The sequence below is a fragment of the Coturnix japonica genome, chromosome 3 (genome assembly GCF_054131305.1).
Source record: "Coturnix japonica strain WE chromosome 3, WE-NBRP24, whole genome shotgun sequence".
Lineage (NCBI taxonomy): Eukaryota > Metazoa > Chordata > Aves > Galliformes > Phasianidae > Coturnix > Coturnix japonica.
In genome coordinates, this window is record NC_140665.1 from 89,891,296 (window position 1) to 89,914,327 (window position 23,032).

Sequence of the window (23,032 nt, forward strand, 5' to 3'; positions counted from 1 at the left end):
TCTGGCTGCTTAAGAAATTATAGGGTAAGATCTCCAGGGAAACTGTCCTTAAGGACATATGAATGAAACAGATCTGGCAGTTCTTAAAGGACAACTTCCTGAGAGCACAAGAGCTCTCCATCACCCAGAATAAGAAATCAAGCAGAGGAAACAGGAAACCAGAATGATCTCTAGAGGTCCCTTCCAACCCCTACAATTCTGTGATTCCGTGATTCTGTGTGATCTGCTGGTCAAACTGAGGGAAAAGGGGCATGTATGGGCAGTGGAAGTAGAAATAAGTGGCCTGGGAAGAATACAGGGATGCTGTCCAGCCATGCAGAGATGGGATCAGGAAATCCAAGGCTCAAATGGAACTGAACTTGAGAAGGAATTTGGAAAATAGCAAGAAAGGATTCAACATGTGTATCAGTCAGAAGAAACAGGCCTAGGAGACCACAGTCCCTCTGAAGGGAGAACTAGCTGCAACAGTCATGGAGAAAGCTGACGTACTCAATGGAATCTGCCTCAGTCTTTATTGGCAGTCAAGCTTCCCATGCCATTATCACATCCCTGTACCTCTTGGCAGGGGTTGGAGGAGTGAAATCCCTCCCACTCAGTGGGAGAACAAGTAAGCAGAACAAGTCCAAGACCACTTCATGAAGCTGAATGTGTACAAGCCTATGGGTCTAATGACAGGCATTCCAGGGTCGTGAATGAATGGGACAATGTGTTTGCCAAGCTATGTTCCACCATATTTGAAAAGTCATGTCTGTCAGCTAAAGAGCTCAATGACTGGGAAAAGTGAAGCATCACTCTCATTTTTAAGGAAGATCCAGGGAACTGCAGTCCAGGGAGAACTACCTTTGCCTGGGAAGATCATGGAGCAGGTCCTCTTGGAAGAGATGGTAAAGTATATGAGAGATGAGCAGGTGATATGAGGCAGCCAACACTGCTTCAGCAAGGTCAGATAATCCTGGCCAATCCAGTGGCCTTCTGTGTGAATGATGGCATCAGTGAACAACGAGAAGGCAGCTAATATAGTCTTCTTGGACTTGTGCATGGTCCTACATCATATCCTTATTTCTAAATTGGAGAGATAAATATTTGAAGGGTGCACTATCCAGTAGATAATGAGTTGGATATTTGCAGCTAGTGCTACAGTTAACAGATCTGCATCCAAGCAGTGGTGGGGGATGAGCTGTGTCTTAAGGAAGTGCCTGAGAAACTGTGAGCCATTTCATGATGAAGTTGTTACCTAAAATAATAATAATAATAATAACATAATAATAATAATAACAGTCTGTCATGATGGAAATGTTTATCTAGATATTTTGGAGGCTTTCCACTCTCTGTCTCATTGCTGGTGAATGGACACAAACACAGATCATACTCACTGCAACTTCATTTTTGTTTTCAATTTACATACATTCTATTGCTCCTTGTAGTCAGATTTGCCATATTTTGTAAAACACGGGTTTATACAAAAACTCTAAGGCTGTATGATAGTCAGCTGGTTTTTGCAGTCACCTTAACAGCAAATTAGCAGGTATTTTATAGGAAGAACACTTCTTTAAGATGAAGTAAAGGGGAGAATCTGTTTCCTGTCAAGGTCAAATACTGACCTGTCAGAAGTAAAAAGATCTTTATGGAAGTCCCATTAGACTCCAGAACTTGCCTTCCTTGCATTGCTTTCCTTCACTCATCCCAGGTATTTTCAGTGTAACACTGAGGCTCTCCCAACCTCATGACTACTACTACTTGTACCGTATGCTTCCAGTTTGCTTTGTTTAACTTATTGTTGATCTCTGATTACAATTTAATTTGGGATCTCTGAGTAGCAAAGAGGATAAAATTGCACTGTCTACAACTGTAGATTGAAAGCTCAAAGGCAGTCCTTTGCTTTGAAACATGCCTTCTCCTCCCTCATATGGCTGCCATGAAGCAATCAAATGTCTCAACATGTGTAGATACCTCTACTCCAAATCACTGCAGTTGCCTTGAATATTGGGTACTTATTTGTGATCTAAAACTGAGATCTCTCCTAGCAAATTGACTCCAGTGGCAAAAGAAACACTTTTTCCTCTCTCCATAATATTTATAAGGTAATGTGATCGCAAGTAACAAAAAGTGATAGCATTGTAAATTCATCACTAGTTATTCCCAAATATGTCATATGTTTAACTGCTCTCTATATCTTGATGATATGATAGACTCATAATGGAATTTATTGATATGGCAAGTTTCCAGACCCTGCCCCTCACAGGTATTCTCTTTAAGATTCTGCTTGATATCTGCCTTGCTGAAAGCCCTTCAAAATATAGAAGCTGTCTACCTGCAGGCAAATATCTCTATCTTTCAAATAATGGATGATTTATATTGAAAATTAATGCAGATTTCTGCAAAAACTTACCTCAACTTAAATGCGGAGCAGTATTTGTCCCACAGTAATTCATATCTCTCAGTCTACAACTTCCTACACAATATCATTTTGATTTCCTAATATTGATCACTGAAATGAAACCATTTTATAAACACTTTGGCTTACAACTTATCACAATGCACTGCAAGGATCTTCTTAGTCCTGTGTCTGTATTTTCTAATAATCCTTTCCTCAATGTTCTCTCTTGAGATGGAAGAAGGGTTGTTAGTTTTCAGGTACTTAACATGTGGTTTCAAAGGGTATCTAAAAATAGGTCACACTGGGAAGAGTCTTTGACAAATGTCAGGCTCTTCTAATACTTTCCTTTGTGAGAGAAAGGGCAAGGCAACATTTTCATGGCTGTCAAATAACACTCTGCTCTGAAACGCAGAAGAGCAAAATCTGACAATGAGCCATTTCTTCATCTAAGTCCTGTTACATAAGGTGGTATAGGAAAATGAATGTTTTTCATACTAGTTTTAATGTCAAGACTTGTAGTATGAATGTAATTATGGCTGATATTTTTCTGCTGTACTGTGACAGATAGCAATAGACTCATCACTTTGTGCAGAAAATGAGCAGACTTTCAATAAAGGGAAAAGGAGAGTGCCAAGTACTTGCATGACTTTCATGCAGTTGATTTCTCTTGATTTTTATTATCCCCTTCAACATGCTCCAGATCATTATTTAGATTCTCAGCCTCTTCATCTCTTCTTTCAGATCTTTACAGGAAGATTCTTTTGGCGTCTGTCTTTCAGCTGAGAAAGTGAGACGTAATCTTCAAGACAAAAAGCATTAATGAATCATGAAAAAGGAGGTGAGACTGAAGTGGTGTGTCTACTACCCACACTGCTAAACAGCAAAGTCAGCTGGGCCTCTTCAAAGAATTGGCACAAATAATTAATCTCCTAAGGCAAACTACAGGATATGGATACCAGTTGAGCAAACTGGGGGTTAAAGACAGTAGTGAATGTCAGTAACCCAGACCACAGGATGAGCATGGAAAATTACCCCCCTCCTCACCAAAGGAGCAAAAGTCATGCTGATAGAGTGGAAGTATGCAAGGCTGAAAATTCTAACCAATTGCTGGCATTTTTGCAGCATTCTATATAATTTTATACAATCTCTCCAAAAACTACAGAAAGACCCTTTCCTCCATAATTATACATCTTTGCCTTTCCATCAAGCACAAGGTGGAACTTTTCAGCTTCATGAGTAATCTGATTGCAATTGTTTGTTGGGGGGGGGGGGAAATATAATAATACAATAAAATAATAATAATAATAATAATAATAATAATAATAATAATAATAATAATAATAATAATAATAATAATAAAGCATTAAGAGCAACAAAACAAGAGAATCCGATACCACCACAGACAGCAGCCTTCCCAGCCTTTGGACTGTGCACATTATGTATGCACCTCTTTCAGGAGGTGGATTTATATTTTAACAGCTACTCTTCAATCAGTACTCAATTCAAAGATGTTTTTCATCAAATGGCCAACAACAACAACAAAGCAAGATTTAAGTCTTAAATAGAAAAGAATCTGCTTTCATTCTCTGGTTCAATAGCAATCTCTCCTAGATTAATATTTGTTAATAACATTGCTGGATGCTAGCAGCCAGTAATTCCCCTCCAAAAATGATTGGTCACTATTTTCTGGAGAATATCATCCAGTTAAAAGAAATTATAGTCACTTTGCAAGGGAAGTGGACAGTCAAAATATATCAGTGTATATTGTAATTTTATAAAATGTATTTATTTAGATGAGCTACTGCCTCTTAGATACTTCTAAGTGTTCAAGTTTCAACAAGAAGTAACAACTATCATGTAACATATTCACCAAGTTTCAGAACTGCTGACAATGCATTTCAGAGTTTCATATTTTAAAAACACAGAATAGTGGTTCTAACTTCTGCATGAACAGAGGCATAGAAATGAGGAATAATAAAATATTATTGTGGTATTATATTGCTGGTGATTACTATAAAGTAGGAGAAATAAAACATTTTAAAGGATCTAGTCTGCAGTGCCATCTTCTGAGCTTTAATGCAACACAGCCTTTGATTTGCATTTCCCTCCTTTAATAAATTATTACTATCTGGGATAAGTCACATTCTCTGAGTGTTAATACTGGTTTGGGGTCTTTTTTTCAGATTTTATCTTTCAATCTCTCTGTTGCAAGTAGCAACAAGTATGTTGCAAGCAGATTACAACTCTAACATTCACTGTAGTGCATAATGTATTTTAAGAAAGTCATACTGATACATTTATCTGAACTCTGATTTAAGAAAAATTCAAAAAGCTCCTCTTACAATGAACAGAAGTTTTCTACTGATTTCAGAGTAAAGAGTACAGCATCCTACTCTGCACTTGCAGTTCATTCTATTAGAGTTCCTGTGGAAGGAAGGAAGGAGGGAAGGAAGGAGGGAGGGAAGGAGGGAGGGAAGGAGGGAAGGAGGGAAGGAGGGAAGGAGGGAAGGAGGGAAGGAGGGAAGGAGGGAAGGAGGGAAGGAGGGAAGGAGGGAAGGAGGGAAGGAGGGAAGGAGGGAAGGAAGGAAGGAAGGAAGGAAGGAAGGAAGGAAGGAAGGAAGGAAGGAAGGAAGGAAGGAAGGAAGGAAGGAAGGAAGGAAGGAAGGAAGGAAGGAAGGAAGGAAGGAAGGAAGGAAGGAAGGAAGGAAGGAAGGAAGGAAGGAAGGAAGGAAGGAAGGAAGGAAGGAAGGAAGGAAGGAAGGAAGGAAGGAAGGAAGGAAGGAAGGAAGGAAGGAAGGAAGGAAGGAAGGAAGGAAGGAAGGAAGGAAGGAAGGAAGGAAGGAAGGAAGGAAGGAAGGAAGGAAGGAAGGAAGGAAGGAAGGAAGGAAGGAAGGAAGGAAGGAAGGAAAGGGGATCAGAGCTCCTAATTAAAAATACTGTTATCTCTTCAATCTTTATTGGTAATTGAGAACCTAAGGATCATGCAAATATGTAGATCAATGTGCTAGTTAACATAGCTCAGTAGACAGAACCAGTCATTGCCTGTCACAGTTCTCTAAATTATGAGAATGATTTTCTTCCTGAGTTTCTGTTGATTGTGTGCAAGAAGAGAAATCATGTTTTTAAACGGACTTGAATTTGAGCAATGCATATTGGCAATCTTAAGCACCTAGTAATGAAACTTCTTCAGAATCCCTAGAATTATAGATTTTATAAAGTAAAAGGAATTATAGAAAATAGAGGTGGCTCCATTTTGGACATCATTGTGCCAGATAAAGCTAAATAACCATGGTACTGGAAGTCTGTGGTTGCCTAGAAACAGGGGACCTTGACCTTATATTCATTAAGAACAGGCACAGCCACAAACACTAAGATAGAAAAGAACATGCATTATACTTCAAACCAATTTATAGTACAAATTTGAAGAAATGAAGAAAGAATAATCTTAGGAAAAATGCTGACAAGTAACAAAACACACACACACACAAAAGCAACAACTCCAGAAGAAATTAAGTGTCCAGCTAGTCCAGTTGCACACAGTTATGATTCACACAACTCCGGTCTAAAAATTTGTTTTGGTTCAGTGGCAAAGGAAATAATAAAAAGTGGTAAGTGAAGTGAAACTGGTGAAGAAAAAATAAAAGAGTGAAGAGTTAACTGTAAAAAAGAGCTATGTATTACCAAAAGTAGCATAGGACTACAATGGAATATTCAGGCTAGCAAAGCTAAAAACATTTTAAATACTTTTTGAAAATGGATAAAGAACTAAATAAATTCTAGAAAGGCCCATTACCAAATGAAGATTGTGAAACTGTCAGTGATGATGAGAGAAGAACAGAAGTTTTTAATAAATATTGTGTCCCTATATATGGGAAGAAACAAAGTATTGCATTCATACCATATAAAGGCAGGGAAGCAATTTGTAAGCTATTAATAAGCTTTAGGAAGAAATTAGACAACATCCACTTAGGATGAACATTTTTAAATCACGAGGCTTAAAAATAATGAATAGGAATTTATAATAAAGATTGCATGTAAATATAAGTGTACATACATTCATAGCATGCTAGGAGATTGAAAAAAATGACTTAAGAAAGTTTCCTTCGAGGAATGCAGTTATGAATGCTCTTGGATTCTTCAGTGGGAGAGAAGGAGTCATAAAAGATCAGTGTTACAAAGTTAAAGCTAGGCAAATTTAAATTTGAAGTACAGATGTTAAAACTGGAGATGGTTCCCTATAGGAACAAGCTGACTGTTGTGTTGGGCTTTCTAATATTTTTTTCCTAATAATGTTTTCAAAATAATATCAGATGCCATTCTAAAAGAATATGTTATTTGGGGAAAATCATTAATAGTAGCTCAAAATACTCTATCCGATGGCTCAATCTGACTTTAACTATATGAAAGCATATCAAACTATTAACTGGTGCTTAGAACTTATATAACAGCAACATCCAATGAAGTTTTCTTTCCAGATAGCTAAATGACTGTTTCCTGGAAGGCAATTACCTGGCTTCAGTTATTCATCAGTTATTCATGCATCTGTCATTTCTCATTCAGACTGCAGTGATTCATCATTCAGTATGAATTGTCACAGTGTTTCGGTGCCTACAGAAATTCATTTACTAATGAATGTTATATCTCATTTCAACAGTGCAGACATTGGCATATATCAAATACATTCCCCAGACTCTTCCTTACCATTTCATGGACTACCTAAAGAAGTTCATGGTCTTGATTCCTTTCTTTAGAATACACCACAGCTGAGGATCAGGAATGAAATGATCTGCATGTTTCATGATGAAAATCAGACTTTATAACTTGTTAGCAGTTTGCTCTGATATAATTGACTCCATACTCCTTGCCCATAATTATATCTCAGTGACATTTTATGGGATGAAAAAAAGCTGGTTGCGCACATGCTCCAACCCTGAAAAGACTTCAGCAATTACATTTGGACACTGCTGGTTTTAGAATCATAGAATGGTTTAAACTGGAGGGGACCTCAGGAAGTGATCAAGCGCAACAGCAAGTCAAAGATGTTCCAGTTCTGATGTTAGGTCTGTTGTTCAGCTCTTGTCTAGCTGAGTTTTCCACATCTCTAAAAGACTTAAAAACCTTTCTGAGAAACACAAATGATTGTTTGATCACTTTCACAGTGTTATTTTGTTTTTGTTTGTTTGTTTGTTTGTTTTTGTTTTTCTTAATGAAAGATATTTTCCTTGATTTTTTTTTCTTTTTACCACTGAGTGTCTTTCTTTCTGTAACAACATCTTTAACTGCTCACTTGATTTTTAAACACAGCAATTAAGTTAGCACAGCAATAAAGTTCTCCCCATTGTGTTGCCTTCCCTAGGTGAGTCAAACACAGCTTCCTCAGCCTTTTTCTTCTTCAGTGTCTTTTTAACAACAGGTATCCCCCAGACTGCCTCTGATTTTGTGTACCTTTACAAGTGATACCTAGAGAACCTAGAATAATAAACTTCTGGACTGGCTTGCTCTGCACTTTCTAATACACTCCCGTACACAATTAGCCTTCAGCTCCACAAGGGTACACTGCTGAGTCATGTTCAGTTTCTTGTTCATAGTTTCTTTATAGCAAAGTTTTTTGATCTAATATGTCCCACTTGACCTAGTGTTTCCTCTTATACCTGGTTACAATTTATTGTACAGACAATCTTGTTGCAGAGTCAAATTTTCTTGGAAAGGGAGTAATCCAAGATGGTGGAATTTACACCTCAAAACTAGTCTTTTATAAATACAATTCTTCTCTTTAGCAAATGCAACATAAGCCTCAGACTAAGCAAACTGAATGCTAAAACAGAATAAAAAAGATCTATATGTACAACAACAACAAAAACGTGAGACAGAATATACTTATTCAACTGGGGAGAGAAAACAGATATAAACTGCTCAGAACAGATGTTCAAAGGCTGAGAACCAAACTTTGCACTGTACTGGAAAACATGCAAATGCATTAGCGCTGATTCTAAGTTAGAACAAGAGAAAGGCAATAAACTTATTGCTGTTTATCATTTTGTTTGTTTAGCAACTGGAAGTACATCATCATGAAACTATAGAAGTATGACAATCTTTATGTCAAATAGTCTAAATATGAATAAAGTTAACCAGATTATGGAAAAATTTTATTTCCAGAGTGCAAAAAGCACAACAGAATCTGCCATTCATATGAAAACCCATAAAAAATCTTTCAGTAATTTCCATGTCCAGTGTCAGTTATTTGCAGCTTGAATTAACATGCATGTTTAGACACGTTCCATTTTACTTGACAACAAGAAGGAAGAAAAAAATAAATAAATCTATGTGTCCATCAGCAATGTGCCCTGATGGTTAAACACATTTTTATTTTAAAATATGCACATTATTTTCATTCAAAATTGTTCTACCTCTCACCTATCAAGAGCAAATTTATGGACAGTTTCTGCAAAGTCTAAGAGTTTTCTAATAACAGTCATCCTGTTTTTGTGCAAGCATTTACTATTTGTAATTAAGTTACCTCTGAACAAGATAAACATACGGAACTTTTTTAAAGACTAGCAGTGTAATATACATTTTCCTGATACTCAAACCATTTTTGCTAATCAGTATTTTTCTTTTCCAAATTATTCTCTTTTCAGCAACAAAAGGAAAGCAGAATATAGTAGCAAGATACAAGACTCATAAATACGTCACACAGCTCCTGACACTTCACCATGTCTTGAAACTTAGTAAAACTTTCCTCTTAATATATCCAAGAACAATAGTATTCTTGCAATGAAAAACAGACCAGCTGTTAGAAGCTGTCACATTCTCCAAACCCACAGAAAAGCATTAACAAACACTACCCCTTTGGGGACCTACAGAGTACTTTCACTCACAAGCAGAAGCTGAACTTCATGATGATTTAGAAGTGGCCAAGACTGAATGTCCTGTCTGTAGCCTTTTTATTTTTTGAGTCAATTGGGAAACTGAGATATTCTTCAGAACTTTATTATGTTGTCTGTATCACTTGGACTAAGATCCTTTTTGACACTGGTGAATTTCAACAGATTTTTCATTTTGCTTAAGCTTCGATATCAACAAATAAGGTAAGTCTATGGATGGTGCCATAGACCATGTCACATATCAGCAACTAAAGACATTAAGTTAAGGAGTAACCCAGCAGACATAAAAACAACTATGGAGCCACAGTCAGCTGGATCAGATAGATATAGTATCTCTTGATATTACTGGGACCCTTTCCATTGGCTTCACTGGATGCAGAATTGCCAAAAAAACAATAGATTTTTGTGGTTGTTCTTGCATTTCAACAAACTGAATTTAAACTCATTAACATTCCAAATGAGATCAATAATGAATAGTTCAGTAATAATTACCAGGACTCTACAGAAAACTCTATAAATTATGTCATGAGCTACAGAATGTATGTGCCAATTTTCCATAAACAAGAGATTCATTCACTCTCTGTTTTCTAACAATGAGCACGTTTGCTAATTGTGACTAGAGCTACACATTCATTCTAATTTTAAACTGTTCTTTTTTATTTCTTTGCTAAATTTGTCCCTCCATTACAATACCAGGTCTGTATGCATAGATTCAACTTTCCTCCTGGGCAAAGAGGTCTCTTGAATCTTGTGACCTAAATCCGAATTTGAGCTGAAAATTCATCTGTTCTAAGAAAATTACCAAGGCTAAATGTGATCAACAAATAGCTAATTCAGATGACTTTGTGATAACAGTGCTGCCTGCCATAACAGTTTTATTGTACATCTCATAGTTGTAGCATTTATCTTAAGGTTCAAGTTCTTAGACAAATTAGAGGAAAACTTTATTAATTTAAGCATAAATAAATAACTGTACTTCCTGGTCATGGAAAGCATTTTAAAACCTGAGGGTAGAGAATGCTGTAGGGAAGACTTCTAATTTCAAACTTACTTTTAATTCAAATTCGTTGAATTCCTCCATGCAGAAGAAATTCCACCCATTGGCATTCATCAACACCTGCTGAAAATTCATGGAGACCAAATGGTGGATGTGAGCACCATGAGGTGGTGGGTCGTGCATTTCAGCAGTGCCAACAGCAACTGTATGTCAGCTCCGTTGGTGCAAATTTTAATGATTGACGCATGAATGTTCTTGTTCATTTGCAAAAATGTTTACTTGATGTTGTTGGTTATGTTGAAAAATATTGTTTTGTAGATGAGAATTTGCTTTATCAAAGTAGTGTTATTGTGCTCTTTGTATCTGTCATATTTTCCATGATATTAAGTTGGAGGCATTATGTTCAAAACCTACGTATTTTTAGTCAAACTTTCTGTGAATTTAGGCAAGCCAGAGTCTTCTAATCTCCTTTGTAAACTAAATTCTCAAATTTTGCAGTCATCATAGTATTTTTCTTTTTTTTCCTGGGGGTTTCCTCAATACATATTTCCTGACTGTAGATGACTGGAAACAATGAAAATTAATGAATTAATTTCATTGAGATGGCCACACCAGTTTTGGTAAATAGATTATATGCAAAGGAGGTCTGTTGACCTGTCAGAACACACCCACACAGAGGTGAAAGCACTTATTCCCCTGCTTTTTAGCCCCTTTTTTTTTTTTTTTTTTTTTGGTAATGGTTCCCAGTCTCCTTAGGCCTTAAACTATACTCTGGCACTACATGGGAAAGTGTTTATTGGCCAAAAGCCAAACCCAGAATTTAAAGTACAGTTGACCACACATTAGTGACTGGTCTATGTTTTTACTGTGTTTATTTCATTCACGTAATTCACATTAATTGATTTGCATGTAGCCCATGATGAATTTTACAGTGCTATAAGTACTCCTCAGCTTCCTCTTGAAACACATTTCACAGTGTACCCAAGATTTGAATTTTCCTCCTCTTTACTGCATTGTGGTCATAGCTTGTAGCTATCCTGGAGTCAGATGCTGCACTTCATCTTTCTCCACCCATCTGCCATAATCTTCCATTTATTTATTTATTTATTTACTGAGACAAGCCATTTTGGATTCTGTTACTGTGACATTTAGAATCTTGTTTGGTTCTTCAAGAACTCTACAGAGTTTTCAAGATCAAAATAATTACATCCCTACACTGTAAGCTAGTAAAACAGACTTGCAAAACATAATGTATTCATGTTCTATATGGAGAATATAAAGAAATGGGTAATAACACAATGGTCAAAGAGTTTTATATATACAAAAATGATCGTGTAGATTGCCACATTTATTTGCTACAAGAGTTACCAGATTTCACATGAAAATTGTTCTTCTTTTCAGGTACTGATTCACCCCTACTCACAGACCAAGCTTTGTCCATTTCCTGAATTTCATTCAAGGTTACATCTGTAAATAGAATGCTCTGCAAAACTTCATGTGAATATGTTAAAATAATACTCAGAGAAATTTCATGTGCATTAAAATCTCAATCTATGTGTGTTTGTCAAGCTTCCATTCGGATACCACATGTGAACCTTCATATTTTTAATCACCAGGAAATACATAGCCAAATCAGCTTTAGTGCTCCATTCACTTCAATCTTTGATTAAAAACCCCAAAGCATTCTGGTCAAATTTGAATGCAAAATAAATAAAAGCATCTGTGATGTTGACTCTTTATTCCTTAAATATCTTATCTCTTAGCCACCAGAGTAAGCTTACTGAGGCTGACTAGCTGGAATAAGTGATTGATAATGAAGAGGCAGAAAAAGTTAATTAAAGATTTCAAATGAGGATTTTGATACCCTATGTGTTCAAACAAAGTGCCTTTCTTAGATTGTACAAAGCCTTACACATATGCTAATTTCATGGAAATGAGGTTTATTATACTCTGTTTTTTTTTCATTAAACAAACAAAGATATAACCATATAAAATCTTCTCTCACTACCCTGAGCTCTCACACATCCTGTGAAAGGTGTGATAGCCACTTGCTTTTTACCCAGTTTCATTCCTTTTTAACTGATCTTTCTTGAATCACTACAAAAGAGAGTATGCTGTGCTAGGCAGATCACCAGTGCAAGTGAACTCAGCATTTCTTACCTATCCCATCACTGTCCTTTCTGATGGTCTCTAAAATGCAAACTGTCTAGATGCAAATGAATGAATGGTAATGGTCGCTGGTTCACCCTAGCTACCAAACCATACCAGGGACTGGACTAATATATTTACATAATACTCAGAATTCAGTCCCATTTCTTGGAAATATTCCCTGCTACTTTAAAATTTGTTATTTTGCCAACATCTTGATCCTGCCAGCTCTTTGGACAGTTTTCCTCGAATGATTACCTCCTCATCCCACTCTCAGAGGGTTACACCTGGCTCAGAGTACAGTTGCCAGGACAGGAATATGCAGGCTTTTTGTGCTCCTGACCACAATTCTTGATGGAGTATACCATATGTATTAATACATTTAATCCTTTTACTAAGGAGGAATATGAGCCTGCTCAGTTTTTAGAGCCCAGCAACAAATGCTACCTTACATCCACTGAGAGAAGTAAGAAAATCAGACCAAATTCCACAGAAAATTCTTTCACATTTTATGGTGAAGCAACTATTTAGAGAGTACCTACTTGCTATTTTCTGTAGCATCCTTCTGTTCATAGTTATTCATATTAGCATCTCTCTGCACACACTTCACAACTAAGTGGAAGCAAAAGTCACTTGAATTCTTTAGTCTTCTTAAGCCATTGCATCTGTTCTCTCTGCTCTTTGCCTAAAAGATTCAGAGCTGAGTTGTCTTTTCTATACTTTCTTGGTCATCCAACATACAGCAATCATATCACAGAGAAAGCTGAATGCTGAATATCAAGCTTCAATTTTAACATACAAGAGAATGAGAAAGAGAAGGAGAAAGAGAAAGAGGAAAGAGAAGAGAAAGAGAGAAGGAAAGGAAATGGAAAAAGAAGTAAAAGAAAAAGGAAAAGAGTCAGTGCTAAAGAGTATTGAATTAGTGAAGGAACAATGTGGTACATTTTCATTTTAATTTTAAATGAAGAGAAGTGTGGAAATCTATTTCTGATCTGGACACTGTATGTGGCTTGAGGATGCTAGTGAATCAGATGTGTTTCTAGTTATTATTTCAACTGTGTTAGAGCATGGCTCATTTCATACTGAAATACAAAGGATTTATTCCATTTGTTCCAGCAAGAGGCCTGTAAGTATATATATATACCTACATATATACACATATACAAAATATATGTGTATATTCTTGTTTTAATTATCATACAAAGTACAAAAATGCATAAAGGATTGAATTAAATTTCTCTTTTATATCTAGTAACATAAATATATAGTTCATATATATCCTAGATACAGCTTAGTATCTATTAAGAGCTGTTTAAGGCATCCCACATAACCTCTAACTGCAGGTTCAGAAAGGTTCTGTCGAGTTTTCTAGTATGTTTACAGTATCCATAGAAAATCCTGAGGTTTCTCAAGAAGCCTAGGCATTTATTTTTAGGAATCTTTGTCGAGGCTGAAGTATTGTAATATGTGAATAAAATAAGTCTGGATAATGTTTATCTAAAGGTAATCATTAAACAGCATGCCTATTTTTTATGTTTTGGTGTTTGTTTTCTTCCATCACCTTCAGATTCTCCATAAAAATTGGTTGAAGGTTGTAAAATTCAGGAATTAAATTCATTTCACTCTTTATTTTAGAAATTTCCCTCTTATCCTTTTTTTCTCCTTTTTTCTTTTTTTTTTTCTTTTCTTTTTTTTTTTTTTTTTTCCTTTTTTTCTCAAATGCATTACAGTTATTTTGATCTTTCCATTTAGGTAATGAGTTAAGAGTTTTGTAGTCTCAACATCTCTTAAACATCCTGTTCAGCTGTTCCCAGTGGATGTGTTGTAGATTTTTCTAACCAAGATATTTTGTATGCTACTATACATGTGTGTTTGGTGAAGTATGTGGCTCTTTCCAGGGCTATTCTTGTCACACTGATTTTGTTCTTCCACTAAAAAATCTCTGCTAGCTTTTTTCTTTTCATAAGAATCAAAGATTTAAAAACTAGTGTTGTTTAGTTTTGATTGCTTTAAAGCTTAAAAGATTGTCCCTGCATTCATCTTGAGGTATGGAAGCTGTAAGCTGTACCGCTGCAAGCAAAGATGAAATGTCAACAGTAAGAATTAAACCTGGGACCTCTGGATCCAAACACATATTTCTACTGACAGAGCAAAGGGGCCCTACTGCACAGCAAGGGGCTTTGGCAAGGTCATCAGCTTTGCTCTGCACAAAAGAGGGATACAATACTGCCTTCAAAGGGTGAAAAAAGAGGTCCACTGTTTTCTGCTAAGTGCACTTATTTTGATCTCATTTCATAGAAATGAACAAATTATGTGACTATTTTAAGAGTGTTACAGTGAATGCACTGTGTGACTGAACAGTGAAGTTGTACTGAGTTCAGGAATTTTCTTTGTAAGTGTATTGATTTAAATTACAGTGGGATGCATAGAAAACTAATTAGGAAGCAATACTTGGCTTCCCAGAACAAATACGTAGGCAAACTCTTCAAAGATAATGGGCAAAATTATTAACCTCAAGGACATGGCATCCTGTCTGCTAGTAAGATGTATGTTTATTTTTCCAAGCCCATAACTTGGAAATGTAAAGGCTAATGAGTAGTTAAAAGTCTCCTGAGAAGAAAGGATAGGAAGCTTCTCAGAAAATGGCTAGGGAAACAGATTGAATGGCTAAGAGAGGTAGACAGAAAGAAACAGATTCTGCAGAAAGCCAGAGATACTGCTACCGTTCCAGAACAAGCTGTAGGGAAAAAGCTTAATATGAATATATGCTGCTTTTATTTAAAACATAATCTCTTTGATTCTTTCTTTCTAAGTAATACATACTTTTAAAAGTCTGTCAATCATATATTACCTTGCCGTGGCTGCAGGGAAGTGGTCCAGCCCTATTTCAGACACAGTCTTCAGGTGAGAGACCTGAACGTCAGGGGGCAGCCAAAGACTCCAAAGGATCTGCATTCATTTGGACTACAGGAGCTGCAGGATACTGGGGTTCATATTTTGATAAATCATCACACTTTATCGAAATAGAGGAAAAAAAGCAAGGAGGTCAATTTCACCATAGTTTATACATTCTAAGATCCCACGCCCATATTTTTCCTCATCCCTCTCACTCAGATTGAGCTACCAAGAGAGGATATTTTTCATTTCAGTGAGAAAACTCTTCCTTTTTGTAGGATCTACCAGCTACTCCTCCTCTTGTGGACCATCTTAAACCTGTGCTTTGACCTATATTTGTCTGAGTAGAAACTGTGTTACTGTTATAAGATGCAATGTGTGGTAAGTCAGGATGTGACAGCTTTGTAATTTGGGTGATAGTACAGCAAACATGCACATTGCAAAAGGGCAATTACTGTAGGTTTTGTGATGTTATTTACGGTGCTTACTTTGTTAACATGAACAGCACTGTAAAAATGCTAGTTGTTAGTACTGCTAAAACATAATGCCAGAGTTTTCTACAGGACAAGTGGCTGGTGTGCTGATAAATAGCATTGCATGAAATGGTGGCCATGAAAAGCAAATTCACAGTGAATCACCCTCTACACCAGATTGGAATAAGAGTACCACAAAGCTGATTTGTAGGCTGGTATTGCCATTTAATGTGGTTTCCATCAAACTGTTCATAAGATTCATAGCTACAGCTAACCTCCATTACTGTGTCCTTGTGCATTCTTCTTGAAAATAACTTGCTTATGAAGCTTCAGCAGCATAGGATACTGTATGATCTAAAGGAAATGGAAGAACTGCATGTAAATATCACCTCCAAGCAGGGACCAAAAGGCACAATCCCTCTACAGGCTTTAATTGCTTGCATGTTGTGATTATGTGCAACAGTGTGATCATCTCTGCCCTATGTTCAGAGACTTGCCTACAGGTATGTTCATGTCCATAGATTTGATGCAGATATCCAAAACAGCTGTTTGGAAAGGTGGATAGTGGATAGTGATAGGACAATGGTCTTAAACTGAGGCAAGGGAGGTTTAGGTTAGATATCAGGAGGAAGTTTTTCACTCAGAGGACTGATGGCACACTAGAACAGGTTTCCCATGGAGGTTGTGGATGCCCTATCCCTGGAGACATTCAAGGCCAGGATGGATGTGGCTCTGGGCAGCCTGATGACTGATGACCCTGCACATAGCTGGGGGTTGAAACTGGATGATCATTGTGGTCCTTTTCAACCCAGGCCTTTCTATGATTTGATGATTCTATGATCCAGTTCAGGAATATTAATCTGGATTGAACTCCTTGTGATCACTCAGTTATGTCTCCAGTATCCTTGCAGACTGATGATGTGATCCTCAGGAAACAGGAACAATATTCCATAGAGGGGCCTGGCACATTATAGCCTTCAGCTTCTTGGAGAATACCTGATTTTGACACCAGTATCAATTTACTCCATAGCAGAGTGAACAGTAAAAACATTCTGATGAATCACTATTCATTTTCAATGCGATCATTTCATGTAAAATTTGCTATTCTCATTGCCAACATCATGTAATTAAAATGTTCCACGTCTCTAGCCCTTTTACATGGCTTAAATTCACGACAAGAGAATATCAGTGTCATATCTATAGAAAGTATGACAATAAGACAGAAAAACATAGTAAGTTCAGAGAGGGAATTTTTGCATTGTTTCTTTACAGTAATCCCTTTCTTCTTTCCTAAAGTTCTTTAACTTCATCTTCTCTGTCTCACTTTTATTTTTTACTTTGGAACATACATAATTTATTTAGAAAAAAAAACAAACAGGTTTTTCTTACATTGAGGGGGGAAAAATGAAGATCCACGTTTATTTTTTAAAATATTACCATAGAGAAGTTAAGGCACATGTTCATGAATGCCAGAATCAGGAAAATATTTGTAAAAGAGTATATTGCTCAGGTGTGTGTTTCACAATGTTTTTAACTCATGCTCCAAGTACACATTTAAGGCATAAGTTCAGTCTATGAGAAAACGTTTTTAAACTGTCCAGTAATATCTTAACTCTTCCTCTATTTTTTTCGTAGAAAAAGGACTCCAAAACCTTTTCAGATCAGACTGCATGAGTTGTCTAAAACAGAATTAGCTGAAAAGTTTAATTACCTCTAAGGTGAGTATGATTTTAATGAAGCAAGAAGTCCTTAAAAAATAGTGTGTCCACCGTATCTTTGACCATACATTATGGAGTCAGTAGAGACATCCTTGAAGTATTGTAGGATGAATCAAATGTCACTTTGAGCTCCATAAAAGGTGAAATCTGATAACTTCAGTCTTTTTTCCAGATTAGGTAAAAGCAAAAATTAAATACTATCATTTGGAAATACATTGTTCAATACCACAAATATATCATAATACTGGAACTAACAGATATATTTATAAATATTCTAGACTCAATAGGAAAGGAAAGTAATTGAAATGCTTTAATGAGATCCAAGCTTGCATTTCCCTGGATAAGCTGCTCAATCTACTAGCTTGAAAAGGGAAAATACAAAGGGCAAGATCTTCACAACTGATTATGGAACTGAGAGACTCGCTTTGCATTTCCTTACAAGGGGCCTGATTTTCATGAAATACAGGGAAGCCTTGAACTGTTGCATGCTGAGCACACCAAGCTAAAGTGACTCAATTTACAAGCTTTTTTTTTTTTTCTGTTGGTTCCCCCCTCTCATCCCCTCCCCCTTGACTCTGTGGTAGATTTAAATTCAGTTCCATAAAAAAGAAAATAAAAATCAAAGACACAAATCCAATTTAATTGTGAAAATCAGGTTCTACCACCTTTAATTATTGATAAAATAGATCAAACCCATGAGGGATGCAACTGCTGCTGACATTTTTTCTTTCATTCCTTGTTTGGGCTACCAAGGAAACAGTCTGAACTAGCTTGCAGCATCATGTTGCTTCTGCAGTTCAAAACAAACAACAGCCTCTGCTCTGCTAAGTCCTCACCCACAGTCAGAACGACAATAGTTAATTGGATTAAGAAATGGATTATGACACCCAGCATAGTCTGAATCAGTTAATTGGATTAAAATAGATTGAACTGGCCATTTGGATTAAGGCATAATCAAACTTCTCAGCAGACACAAGATCTGAATAGCATGTTAAAAAATTAAAATAAAAAAAAGGGTGGGGGGTGGGAGTGGGGGGGAGAGGGAGGGAAAGTAGAAAAAGAAAGCTAAGAGACCAGAGATGTTTGTTAAAGATAGGATAGAGAAGGCTATGTTACTCTCCTTTTCCTAGCTATTTTTAATGAAGGGTATATTATCTCTTTGCCTAGCAGCTGAAATAACATTGTGTAATTGAAATGAGCTCAGCAAAAGGGCTGTAATCATTATAAAAGATAAAAATCCCTAGAAATCTGTTTAAATGTTAATAAATAAATAAATAAATGAACGTAAAAGATGAAAACAAGCATTGCTCTACAATGTAACCCACTACAGAAAACTTCCCAGCCTGCACTCCCTCCCCTCCACATTATTGATTTTTAAATTACATTGTCTTTTTATTACTTTTCTCTAAATCTGTCACTGTAAGAACTGACACAAAATCTAATCAAACCATAAGGAAACCATCAATTTTATCTAGTTATTCAAATGGTTGGTGAATAACATCACAGCCCCCGGTCCTGTTCATGGTAATGAAATCAAGCCTTGGCCTGTACTTTCTGATTTTAAAGGTTTTCCTTTGGAAGAGCTGCACATCTAAAGATAACACCAGTTTTGAGACACTGAGGAGGAGATAAGAATACAGGCTATCACAAACTGTTGACCAAAACCGATCCAATATTTATCATTGAAAGATCTACACAGAGAACTGCTTTTGAATACTCCTTTTCTTCCAGAAAACAGCCTTGCTAGTGTTACCTTTCACAGGTTTATTGAGCAGTAGATGCCACTCCTATCTGAGTCACTTCACTGAGCATCCTAGAGCATCCGCACTGAGCATGCATAAAATATTTATCCTTAGGCCCCTTGGTCCTAAAACCAAGTGTTGCTATCAATTCCTACTCAGAGACTACAGAAATCCAACAGTGCGGGGACCTTCTGTGGAACTTCTGGGCTCTCTGGGAGGGTCAGGGACTCACAGCAGCTCTGCAGTGGTTAAAGATCTGCTTTATCAACCAACTTCCTATTACAGAGCAGGGGGTGGATTGGGCTGGTGGGGTGAGGAACCAGAGAAAGATATAGAGGAGATGAACAAAGCAGGCCTTCAAGCTGGCCACCATAGTAGTTGGTCTCCTTTGTGTGTTCCCTCTCCTTGTAGTTCCTGTGGCCCACGTTAAGTGGCCAAGCTTGAGAAAGCAATTGTTCAATAACTCTGGATTTGCCCAGGAACACTGAATATAACTCTCTATAAACAAAAGTAGTGACAGTCCTGAAAACAGATGACACAAGGTCAGAGATGTATTAAGTGTCATAGTTCAGGACTATTTGAGCAATATACTCAGTAGCATAATTTGCCAAAAAAAAAAGTCTGTATTTAATAGTGATGTGATGTGTTTTTATTTAGTGTTAAAATTCTACCTCCAACCACAGCCTTCACAGAAGATCCATCATAACCCAGGTGACAATGCTAATACTTATCTGATCTAAATTAACAGATTAATGAAGACAAGATATAATCACAGACTATAGCCAGAAGTCAGTGCCTACTGTGCTTTCCAACTGTGATGTCTAAATCAGCTTTGTTCTGTTTAAATATTCTTTTTTTTATAAATGAATAAACGGGGCTGTTCAACAGGAAATTATAAAATCCTAGTTAGTTATTAACATAAGAATAAAAGTTGAGGAAGGGATGATATACACTCATACTCTCATTTCCTTCTGCAGTTCAGAAATTACACTTGTTGTGTTTGGTTTCCTTTGGTTTGGTTTCAATCAGAGACTATGCTACGGATATTTACAAAACTACTAAAAGAAACCCACTTTAATTTTAAATAGAAGACACCTGCACTAACCTTTAAAGAATATAGAATTTATTTTTTTTTTTCTAGTGTTACAAAATTATAAACAGAGCAATGCTACATTCTGCACACTGGAGGAGCTCAGAAGTTGCCTTTGAATGCTATTTTTGTATGCAACCATCTTACTTGTATTTGTTTGACCATCCGGTCTGGTTCTTCCCTAATAACACAAGCATCATGTAGAGGAACACAGACCCTTTTCAGAGAGTGGTGAAAGCTCTGTTTTTCTTAATAAGGCAAAACCAAGAAGTTTCAGGGCTTTAGGATCATTCATTAGTCTCATCTGCTGCTTAGCATCACCTACATGATTCTCTGTTTCGAGATAGAAATCCCAGTGATTCAACTACACTAAAGCTTGTAGTATGCTTAAGTGTCCAGCTGTTTTGCTGACATTTTGGGGCTTACTGAAGAGCAATGGAATCTAAACCTCTCCCCTAGCTGTGTTGGTGCAGCTGAACACAGACAGCACAGCAGATATACTGCGAAACAGAGGATTCTGATTCAGAATTCTGAAACTGGGAAACAGAATCCATTCTGTGATTCCATGATTCATCTACCATGATTACCAGGCCAGCACTGTCAGAAGTAATTCAGAAAGCAATATTGGCTTTGACCCACCCTCTCCTCCCTTCTCTCCCCCTGAGTGAACCTGCCTGTCAATCTGCAGCTTCAAGGTGTCAGAAATAAACTTCTCCATGCTGAAGTAACCAATTAAGTTTTATTGCTTTATTGATGCTGCAGATATAAAATGACTATGTAGAGCATCTGTCATAAAATGCTTGCTCAAGAATCCGTTGTTGGAGACATCAGTACTCCAGTAGAAAGATGAAAGGAAGATTTAAAACGCATGATGTGGATATGTGTTAGAAGCTAATTACATGCAGTGGGAACAGACACAAGGATGGCTTGCCATCAGCTGTGGATTGAATGTAAGATGTGGTTATCAGTGCTAAAATGTTTTCATAAAACAATCTTATGTGCTGTCAAGCTAGTCATTTTTCTATCATGAATTGTTCCTTCTAGTGTTTTTTTTTTTATTTTTTTAAAGAAAACTCTGTATTGGTTTGAGCTCATGTATTGTATAGAGCGGAGTTACTTTATGGGGAATTCACCAGTACACACAAAACATTAAGTGCTGCTCCTGAACAGGGAAGCCTATTGTCGGGAGCCATCTCTGATAGGAACAGCATTAATTTACAGAAATACAAAGAATAAATTCAGCAAGAAGTATCTATGACCATATAAATCTCTCATGGATCAGTTCAAACACACAGTGTTGAAAGGAACTGGACTGACAGTATATTCATGTAACTGCCCGTGACAGAGAAAGTTTACAAAGGAAAAAAAGTGCTAGCAATAAAAATGGAAAGGTGCCTTTTTTCGACCAGATCCTTTCATCTTGATATATGCCCTGCTTCTGCATTTTTCATGTGAAAGCTTAAGAGAGTATTGAAATGCTTTAAAAAAAAAAACCAAACAGAGAGCCAAAGGAGAGAAAGTGTGCACTGCCTATCAGATACAGTCACAGAGGCAGTAGGCTCAGATATACAGATTAGGAAATCTTTTATGCTTGAACTGTATCGTCCCTTGCATTGTTCTGCATAGACCAGAGCGGTATTATCTTCTTAATTTGTAATTGCATAAACACTTTGAGCACTGAAACCTCTAAGGAAGCCCTGGAAGAAAATAAAGAAGCTAAACAGCACCACTGTTATTGGTTTTAAAATAACAAACTTGGATTCCTAGCAGGTTCTTTGGAAAAAAAAAAATAAAAAATGTGTATGAGGATCGTGTGCATAGGGACACGTTATCAATTCTGAATGATTTTCAGGATGTAGTCTGGCTGGCTGCAAACACATTATACAGTGCTGCAAATCGGATGTACCCTTAAGAAAGGTCAGAAGAAAGATATTTTAAATACCATGGGATTCTTCTTCTTTTCATACAAAAGGCCATGCTTTATTGAAGAGGTTAGGAAATCCAGTATTGTAAAATCTTCAGTGCAGAACAATTTTATGGCACTGAAATAGGAGGTCAGTTATTTACTACATGTGTAAATATTAAAGAACTGAAAACCTGCTCCAACTTAACATTAAAACACATTTTTCAGAGACCCGGGCATGTATCTAATAAATTCACCCTTTTATTCAGGAAAACAAGGAGCTAGAACTAAGTATTAAAACCCTCTACCAGACCTGCCGAGAGAAATATATACTGATGTTTTTCATTTCTTATTCCTTTTTCTTTCCTTATTTCCTTTCTGCCCCCTTTCACTTCTTGTATCTCTATAAAATATGTTCAGGGTCAGGAAGGATGTTTAGTGACAAGAAGAGGAAAGACTCCTCTCTTTTGTTTCATTATTTTACCATTTGTTTTGTTCACATACCAAGGCAAAAAGAATTAGTTTAAAAATACTCCCCAAGAATTGAAATTCTGAAGGATTAGAAAATTGCAGTCATTTTGCCCTGATTTATTATGATGTGATCAGACTTCTCTTCAGCCCTTCTAAAGCTTTCAGTACTTCATTCTATCAAGATCATAGCTAGAAAATTGATGAGAAAATATTGTTTTGCTGTCTTGTTATTTTAATAATAAAATCTTCTATTTTATTGTTACGTTTAATCTTGACCTACAATACATTGTGAGATTAATAATTACTGGACCTGACACAAAACCTTCCTTGTACT